Below are 10,329 nucleotides of genomic sequence, written 5' to 3' on the forward strand. Positions count from 1 at the left end.
TATTAATCAGCAGAAATACAAAAATACATCTACTGTACAGCAAAGTTAGAAGCAATTTAAGGACGAACTGAAGTTTGTTTACAGGTCTCGAGGCATACTACTGCATATGTGGTTGAAAATGTGTTGTATAAAGCAACTGCTGTCTCCAGAGGGAGCTGTAAAATTCTGATCCACTGCCTTCTGTGATATCACTTATGTAAGTATTGGTTGGGGCTTGTTTGAAAATGAAAATAAAAAGCTCCTCACCTCTACTTGAGGTTAGCATCTACAGGCTACATTAGCCGCTACTACCAGCACACCAGAATCTTCTACTGAACTGCCAGCAGCTGAGTTGTGTTGTGGATAGTATAGAAACCAGGGTTTGACAAGGATGCATGGAAAAAAAAACAAGCATAGGATCTCTGATTCTGCTTTAATTTTATGAATCTGACTACAGAAGTGCAATGTTAAATCAGTGGGGTTCCCGTTTAAGGACCGTTGTGCATCGAAACGGGACAAAATAAATTTTGAATCACTGTATTTCAAGACGGCCTTCCTTAACGATCTTTACAAAATAGAAACATACAGAAGTCTGGACAGGACAAGGTGGAGGGGGCAGGAGGCTGGGATAAGGGAAGGGACAAGACAGAAGGAAAAGGAGAACAGAGACCAGGAGAGCCAATCATCCTGTGATAAGACACGGAAAATAAGTCTGATTATCACAGAGGCTGGGAGCATTAGACAGACAGTTGGGAGTCATCTCAAAACTCAGGAGGGAAGAGGCAAGACAAGAGGTCACAATTATGCCCCTCTAGCAGCACTCCCCTCCTCCTCATGAAGTCCTCTAATATATTCAGCTAGTTCCTGTATGGCGCGGAGGGGAAATTCTAATTAAAGGGTGGGGGGAATTTTGACACATGTGAGGCAGAGATCAATATTTAGCACCATAATCAGCCATTCCTGATGGCTTGACGGTGTCACTGTGAGAAGGCTGTGGCTCTCCATTAGAGCGCCCGGGAAAGAGCAGACAGGCAGGCGAGAAGGCAAGCAGCCAAGCAGGCAGGCAGGCTGCAGAGGAGCACCACACTCCCAGCCAAATCATGAATCAAAGCAAGCACTGCCTCTCGTGCTCCATTTTGCTATGCTTTTTATCTTCATTCATCCTCTTAAAGGAGAAAAGTGAACTCTGTCAGACTGCGCTGTGATATGGGTGCAGGAGAAGTGGAAAAGAAAGAAAGAAAAATGTTGTATGGGGATACGGTAGATCAGGAGGAAGTGCAGCTGTCAGGACTTTAGACTGTAAGATGATTGCAAGGTACACACATGATCCACTCTGTTTTCTCCTTCTGCTTTGACAAACATATTATTTTAGTTGTGAGCAGTGATGTAATTAAAAGTCATTATAAGTCTAAACTGAAATTTTACTTAAGTAAAACTACTCACATATTATTAGCAAACTACAAGTGAAGTATCCAAAATAAAAGTTTAAAATGTTATATAATGTTGCATAGCTTAATCTATAACACTGCATCATCTTATAGAAGTATAAAAAACATGAAATGAATATTTCAATGTTCTGATATTATAGGCCTTGACTAACTTCACTTTTCAATGCACAGTAACATTCCACCGATAATTTGGACTTAAACTCCTTTATCATTCATTTTCAAAAACGTTCTACCAATAAAAAACATATTTAATTGTCAAAACTACAGTTCGATTAATTTGTGAAACAGATACACACACACACACTCACACATTCACATGAGCGCACAACATCTGTGGCATGTGTTCAGGTCTGCTCCGCTGACACGGACAGTGACCACTGAGTCGGTATCAAGAACATGGTGTTGTTTCCAGAGGGCAAGGAAGCAAGAGTGTGAGGGGCAAAGGAGGAGGCATGTGTAGGTGTGTCTCCGGTTGTGTGAGTGTGTGTGTGTGTGTGTGTGTGTGTGTAGGTGGGGGTGGGGGGCAGCCCAGCCCAGGGTGTCCCCTGTCTCCATGTGTCAGCCCATCTCCTTGTTCTTGTGTGTCACTGACACACGTGTGGGTACTTACCAATCCAAGTTGCTCCAATTAATGGCCGTCCCACTGCGCTGTCCGTTGTGCGGCGTGCTAGCCTGGGTGACAAGATATGGTCTGGGATCTGTCTCTCCAGTGACATAAGGAAGGAATTTTAAGAGGGAAAAGTGATGCAAACACACATCGCCTCACGCTGTGTCCAGATAGGTAGATAACAAAGACTCTTGTAAATGAGTGGCAGCGAGGAAGGCGTTGGGGATTCTCTAATTACTTGCTGCAATCTATCTAAGTCACTGGCCTTCTAATTTGATTTATCAGAATGCATGAAATCCCTTGGAATAATGCCCTTATTAGAAGGACAGAGTTGACGGGGGTACAAGAGGTCTGCCGAGAGGAGGAGGGGAGCAGAGATTTAAGCATCAATTACAGTCAAAGGGAGAATTAATAGTTATTAATCCACAAACATAGCTATCGTTCTCTCTGCTACTTCTCTGCCACCTGGAGACAATCCCCGCCACACATGCATGTGGTCCTATACTCATCCTCCTCATGCACAGACATACACACACCAGTGTTAAAAATACACACAGCTAACCTTCTGTTTTGCACATAAACGTGCACACACAGATGAAAACAAACACACATATATTCACGAGTCAAAACAAGAAAATACACTCATTAAAAACATAACTTTCAAAGAAAATCCTGAACAAAAATAACAAAAGCAAGATACCATAAATATCTCTTACTCTGGACGGCTGTTTCATTTTGTCCACCGGTAGAGCAAAGGTCCTTAACTCTTTAACTAAATTCTTGACTGACAAATTCAATTGCTTTCAGTCTTCTGGGCCCCTCAATGTAATATGTGCATTTTGATTCAATTTTCCCTGCAAACACATACATATACATATTGTTTATCTGGTTATGTGTACCCAAAAATCAATACTTATATCTGGCCTTTGTCATTCCTAAGTGCATCATGAAATCGCAAAATATCCCTCTAATTGAATCCAACAAAACCACAGTGATTGTTAATTTTGTGCTATTAAGCTTTTGCAGCATTTACAATGTCTTATTTTTGCCTGTTGATGACTCTTGTTTTTCCTCTTGTATGGGAAAACAACATTTTATATATTGAAAAATTGAATTTATAAAGGTCAGTCTTTAAACTAATAATAAATCAAAGATTAAGCTTACTTGTATCACTTCTAAGGAAAAGAATTCCAAATATAAATGAAGAGTTTTTAATAAATTCATATAACAAATTCCATCTTTTGCTATGACCAGGATGTTTATATAATTAGAGACAGAAAAAAACCATGATCATTCAAATCATCCTAATTAATTTGTATGTAACGATTTGTTTAAACCGACAGGGTCACATCACAGACCCAACAATAACAACAAAAGGACAGCTTGTCATGTTAAATAATTTAAAGAGTGGAAAGTGCAGCAATGCTGCATCAGGTTACACTCTGCTCTGGGTTTTATGTTAAACCCTGTGATTTTTGTTAAAGGGTTGCTGAGTGGCTTAAAGGAGAATGCCAGTGTGCTGTTGCTTTGCTGTCAGTCACACAGAGGCAGTATTTAGACAGGGAGCTGAGAGGTCTGCTCAGCTGCCAGCTCCTGCCTTTTAAACAGTCCTTTCCTCAGAGAGACAGCTTAGCACTGAGTGCCAGTCCCAGCCTGCCAGGCCATGTAAACCCCCACCTGCACACACACACACACACACACACACACTCACACGCACGCCCTCTCATAGCCTCTTTCCTAAAAAACGGTATGGTCAGACCCAAAGGTACATTGTGATGGGTCTATACCCCCTGTTTCAAGTGGAGCAAATGCTGCCTGGACAGCAGATTCATCAGCATTACTTGAATGGAGGAACAAGCTCATACAGCATTACATGGCTGACAAGACAAGATGAATCTAGGCAACTCGCTGCATCGGGATCCTCATAGACCTTCAGTCATGGCCTGCGGTAAAGACTGAAGGATGGGAGAGGGACTGTGAAGATAACACATCACACCCTGTCTATGTCCCATATTGTCGGTGCTGTCCTGAACAGCGTCTGGGACAATACTGTGTTAGCTGCCAGAGTGCTGTTGACATTACTGACAAACCTCTATGGTGTCAGTCAGTCACTCACACTTCTACTGGGTGTCTGTCATCACGCTCAAACAGTCAGGCACTGACACCTTTTCACGTGAATGAAGATTCTCCAGCGGCTGACAAAAAATAGTGGATGGCCTTTAAGGAGGGGGAGGGAAAAAAAAACACAGCAAGAATAGCACCTCTCTTCGAAAGGAGAGGCTTATAATTTGCAATAATGGCACACCAATAGCTCCGGAGAGAAAATTACAGGAAAAAGCCGATCTGAAATATCCTTTTAACTGGCAGAAACACATTCATCGTAGACAGAAGTCTTGTTTACTTGGTAAAATGGCATCAATTAGGAGCGGATGGCAAAATTAGCATATTCTCTTGATGGACTGGCCTTTCTTGTGCGGCGCTCTCACACTGATTGTATGGAAGGGACATGTTAAGGGAGACTGAGAAAAGGTCAGGTGTCTGCACCATTCAGGTGATCATATTTTTCACCAAACAGTTGTGCATTCTCCATGGCTATTGTCATGTTATACTGCAGCTGAGTGCAACATTCCCGTATGCAGAGAAATTTGATTTTAAATTATTGTGGAAAACAAGTCACTCATTCTGACGCTTCCAAGACACTGGACAGGTAGCGAGTGAAAATTTATACAGTGTTTGAAATATTTTGAAATATTCCATATGCCTGTATTTAGTTTTAGAAAACACACACTAGAAACATTAATATCAATTCCAGTGAAAATGATGCAAAACCTTTGCTTCATCAAAAGTTAAGTACAACCTGATCTACTGTGTGTTTGTGTTCTTGATTGATGACACACTCTTGAGATTTTAGTGCGCTCTTTAAAATCTTCGAAAAAATTAATTAGGGAAATTAACAGACAATTTAAGGAAGTGTTCAATATCCTGTTCCCTAGCACCAAGCTAATCAATTTGCCAGTTTATTTTCATTATGGACAGCCCCCGATCACTTTGGAAGCTAATTAATTCTAAAAATGATATTTCATTATTGGTGTTGCAGTACTTATCTCAAGAAGGGCTCAGCTCCTCCCAGCCTGACCGAAGCCACAGACTGCAAATTCTCTTGCCTCGTCCTCCACCCCTCCTCCTCTCCTCCCTCGTGCCTCTGCTCCCACCACCCCAAATTGACTGGTCTTGCACAGTTGCAGCTGAACAAGAAAGGAATTGCTAGTGTCAAGACACAGTTTACAAATATGACATCTCCTCTGGCATGGCTGGAAATATGAAATATTGATTTATGTGCAGTAAAAGGTCTTATAAAAATGATCACATACACATGAGGGATTAATGCGCAGAAGATCAATAGAAATTTCATTCTTGACACCAGACTGTCACCTATGGTGAAATGCTAAAATAAAGAAATCAATATTATCTATGAAATGTCAAATTTATTATAATTATGTGGATGAAAGCCGGCCAAGTGGCTCCCAGGGGGCTGAGAGGGATAGGTTACCACTCTCAAGCATCCCTCATGTCCCTCCTTCTCATGCTGCCAATTTTGAGAGCAATATTGGTGTAAAGGGTTTTCACCCGTTATGTATGGGCTTGTTGTAACAAATTCCTCCTGGAATATTTAACTGTGGAAAGACTGACAATGGACAGAGCTGCAGTTCATAGCCTGCAGGTTGGGTGGTTAACAGCTGTTAGCTTTGGCACATATTGTATGACTCTGCCCTCTCGATTGAAACCTATTTGGCAGCTGCTGCTGACATGGACAAGTTGCAGGCCACTAAAGTACGACATCTCAGCATGCGTCCTGGTTCAACGATGACAGATTCAGTCAGGCTACATATTGATCTTAAGACTAGAATGTGTCAGTGATCAGGCTAATTTGTTTTGCTTTGGAAAAGATTTACGGGTAATAAATAACAAAATTACATTAAGCAATAGGACAATTATAATAACTGAGAAAAACAATGCTGTTTTAAAAATGATTTTATGGTCACGCTAACTTTATGGTGGCCGACACCGTACCGTACCCACACCCACCTAACTACCTTTAATTCTACAAAATTTAATTTCTGCACAAGCTACAACATCTTAAATTGATATCAAGAGACTCTGTTATTGGGCTTCTTAGATCCTTCTCAGTGTTTTATTTGCTACTGCATTTAAACTATTTGTATTCATTCACTTGTTTTCCATGTCTAATTAATATCCTTTGAATGTGTGGGGATCAATTTATTTAATCAATGTTGGGTAGTGCCTCTGGCCTTCTAAAGGTCACTTAGATATGGCATGGGAAATCATCAAAGTCAGATCGCAAAGAGGTAATTTGGATGTGGCAGGCAAACTTTGCATATATCATCACACATTTCTGATCAACTACAGAAAATAGTTTTCCTTTCCATCCCCCCCATTTCAGGCAATAGTCTTTGTTTCACCAGAGGCCCACTGTACACACTAGAGTGTGGCAGCTGTGTAATCCCTTTAACAACCAACGGGGCTATTAAATGAACCGGTGGTGCAGCTGCAAATAGCCAATAAAGCCGGCACAATATCATCCCTATTAAACAGTAATCTCAGCAGGCTTAGGAAGTTCTCTGAAAAATGGGAGGAAAACCATAACAAAATGTAATCAAGCAAAACATGGGGATTTTCCTCAACAAAATAAGCCAGACAATTTTCGCAGTGGCTTACATGAAAGGTGTCAAGCAACAGCATTCGTGCCTCAGAAGCTCTCAGTCCCTTCAGGTGACCACAGTTTGCTGCCTTATCACAAACACAGAGGCAGGCAACAAAAAAAATGAGCCTGTCAATCGAGGCAATTTATCGCCACAGATATTAACCGAGAAGGGGAAACAGGAGAAAATAACAAATTGTGTAGTTACATTTTAAAAGTGACCAAATCAAATTCATAAGATCACAATTTGAGAGATAGAACCCAGTTTATTTTTCCTCCCTTTCACCAGCTTATGTGCTCAGTCAGATGAAAGCAGAGTAGAGAGGTGCTGTTGATGGAGCCTTTGAGCCTGGGAGAGGGAGGCAACACAGCCTCTTGAAGGGGTGCCGGCAACAGCGATAACCGGGGGAGGCCGCCGGAGCTCCCTCCGCTACCGGGGGAAGGTGTTCCAACTTATCAGAGTCTGCACACGGGGAATGATTACCCCTCTGCCGGGCCGATTACTGCTGGCTCTCGGGGTCAAAAGCAGGCCAGGATGAAAGAGAGAACTGAAGCCTCCTATCCTGCCACCAATCATCCATTAGCACTCAGAGTGAGGGGCTTGTCTACCCCTCCACTCCCCCTCACACCCTCTCTCAACACGGGCTTGTCAGTCTGGTGCATAAGGAGGAGAAAGACATAATCACAGGCAGGATTCTCACTCACACTGACGTCACAGAGGAAAGCGTAGGACCTGCAGTAATTTATGGATCCAATTATAAGCACTTCTTGGACATATTATTTATTCATTTGACTTTGTTTAAGAACAATTCACATAATCTGTAAAGTGAGGGAACGTGCTGAGTGGTGTTTACACAATGCATACGCCGATCCAAAGATATGGAATGTGAAACAAACTATACACAACTAATTGCAGCACATGCCATAAAATATTCCTCTCCATTCATTTGCAGTTTTCTAATAATGTAGGAAAAGGCATGAGGCATCATGTGTCAGTATTGTCGCTGTCCATGCAATAAGTGCTATGTATATTTTGTATGCTGTTTTCGCACGTTGGAAACAAACTTAACCACCGTATTCTCAGTGTTCTACTGGCTTCAGAGTGAGTGAGACACTACAGTTAGTGTTTCTACATTTAATGCTTCACTCTGAATGCTTTCTCCTGCTGCCGTCACGTTATGGATGTGCCGGTGGAGCACAGCTGACCAGACTCACCTCTGCCTATAATAGCCACAACCCTTCAGATTAAGGTCAGTGCTCCATCCAGCTACCTCTCACTCTCCTCTCTTTAATACCAGAAAAGGGACAGAAAAACTCCAAGCCAATTGTTTGTGACACCTCTGATGAACAGAGTGTGAAAATTCTCCTTCCTATGCCTCCGTGCACAGGTCAGTGTAGTGGTCTTTACATTATAACAGTGTAATTCCTTGCACAGAAACCTCAATTGTGACCAATCTATTTGGTGACATAGAGAGCTGGGTCTCAGGGGGAGTGGGCCTGGTGGTGGGAATTTGGGACTGACAAGGGGAAGGAGGCTGTGCTGCATCTCCCTCAGGTAAGCCAAGGAGATGCTGCAGGTCAGTCCTGAGAAAGGAGGAGTGGGAGCTGCCATTTACAGGCTGCAGTCATACAGAGAGAGCTGCCACAAGACCTCATTTCCCAAAAGACTCTTAAGGTTAAGATGATCTTAGCCCATAGACTTACAATGGAACAAAGATCATCATAGCCTTAATATGCTTTTGGGAAACAGGATCTGAGCTACTGCTCAATTTGATATTTTAGGCCAACATAGAGTCCTTAATCAACACAGGAACATTTACATCTCCACAACTGGGGAAACCTCGCCTGCTAAGATTGTGTGATAGAATTTTATAGCTCCAGAACAGCTACTAATAGACACACACACACGCACATCATCTATTCCAACTATGAATTTGCCCAGTTTGTACAGTACAGTATTGGTGTTAGTATGCTAACGCTCTAAACTCAGATGGTGAAGATAGTAAACACTATACCCTCTAAACAGCGTGTTAGCAGTGTCATTGTATTATACAATGAGCATGTCAGCATTTACTTCAGACCACTGCTGTGCTTAATATAATGCCACAGAGCTGCTGTAGATTCTGACCACAGTGACACTGACTCCTCCATGTGAAAAAAGTGGGGCCAGAAGCTTGGTGTTGTAGTGACTACTTGCAGGGTTAGTTGGCATTGCTACTGCTGGAGGTGTTGAACTACACGTGACCTCACTAGCCAGGCTAGAGCTGCGCAGTCACTGTAGCTTCCACAGCTCTGTTTTGTTCACCGTTTAGTTTCACTGATGGTGTGACACTTCTAGTAAGTGTCAAGACGGCTTACTATCTGTCAGCAGTTTAAATTCATGGGTCAAAGTTCAAATGGAAAATTTGCATGATTAATTTAGCTTATCCCAATAGATCTTCTTGAGTCACCAGACTAAAACAAGGCCAAACATATGGTCATGGCAAAGGCAACATACAGTAGTAACAACACACTCTCAGTGAAGTACTGTAATGGTTCCCATACTGTAACCCTACTATGACTGATAGATGAATAGCATTTTAGAGTGAGCACCTTCATCCTGTGATGCAAATCTTAACTGAGAGAAGTGATAACTTCTAGGTTGATGCTAAATCAATTAGCATAACATTTGAACAGCAGGGCAAAAGTGTCATGGGCTTCTATTATCCATTTCTGCATTGAGGAGATACTGAGAGTTCCAGAGAAAATGTTTCTGCAACAGAAAGGACATGCCAAATGATGACTCAAAATCAAGAGTAGCCCTCACACGAGTGGAGATAAGCACTGACCTCGCCCTTCTGAAGATGAGTGGACAAAAAGCATGTCAGAAATAGAACCCAACACCACTGCAATGACACTATCACAGAGTGAAATCTTTACGCTGCTGTTCCTCCTATTTTAACAATTTCCCACATTTAATGAAAATATTGTCATTTGCTCTATTCACATGTCTTTTTGTGTTGATCAAATCTGAAATTAAAGAGCTTAATAATAAAGATGAAAGCAAGCACATTAATCATTCTGCATCGTTTAGATGAGATTGCAAGTGCAACTAAGTAGCACATTTCAGAGGCCAATTCAGAAAAGAGGGAGATCTCACTACATGGAAAGACCTGTGGAAACGTTGCTTTCAATGATCCAAAGCATCTTGTCTTGTCCTTTTCACATGCTTCCAATGAATTATGTATCTGCAGTGATTTATGGTGCGCCATGCTCAACCCCGTCCCTCTCCCTCAATGTGGGATCTTACATGGATTTTTCACAGGGAGCCAACTGGGAAAACCAAAATTGCTCAATTTAAGGAAGTAATTAAAACTGTTCGCAATCAATATTTATCTTTAGCAGGACCCTTGCGGGGGTTTAGTGTCTCACCATCCCCCCACGTCGCCCCGCGTCTAGCCTTATGCCCCCCCTGCTCTTCTTATTGACAGCTGTTCCGCTCCTTCAAATAAACCAGAGACAGGAGCAAGCTGTTCCCACACAGGGCTAAAATAATATGTGTTGTGAATAATCAAATGACCTTAATATCTGAGCCA

The sequence above is a fragment of the Monopterus albus genome, unplaced genomic scaffold (genome assembly GCF_001952655.1).
Source record: "Monopterus albus unplaced genomic scaffold, M_albus_1.0 scaffold24.1, whole genome shotgun sequence".
NCBI lineage: Eukaryota > Metazoa > Chordata > Actinopteri > Synbranchiformes > Synbranchidae > Monopterus > Monopterus albus.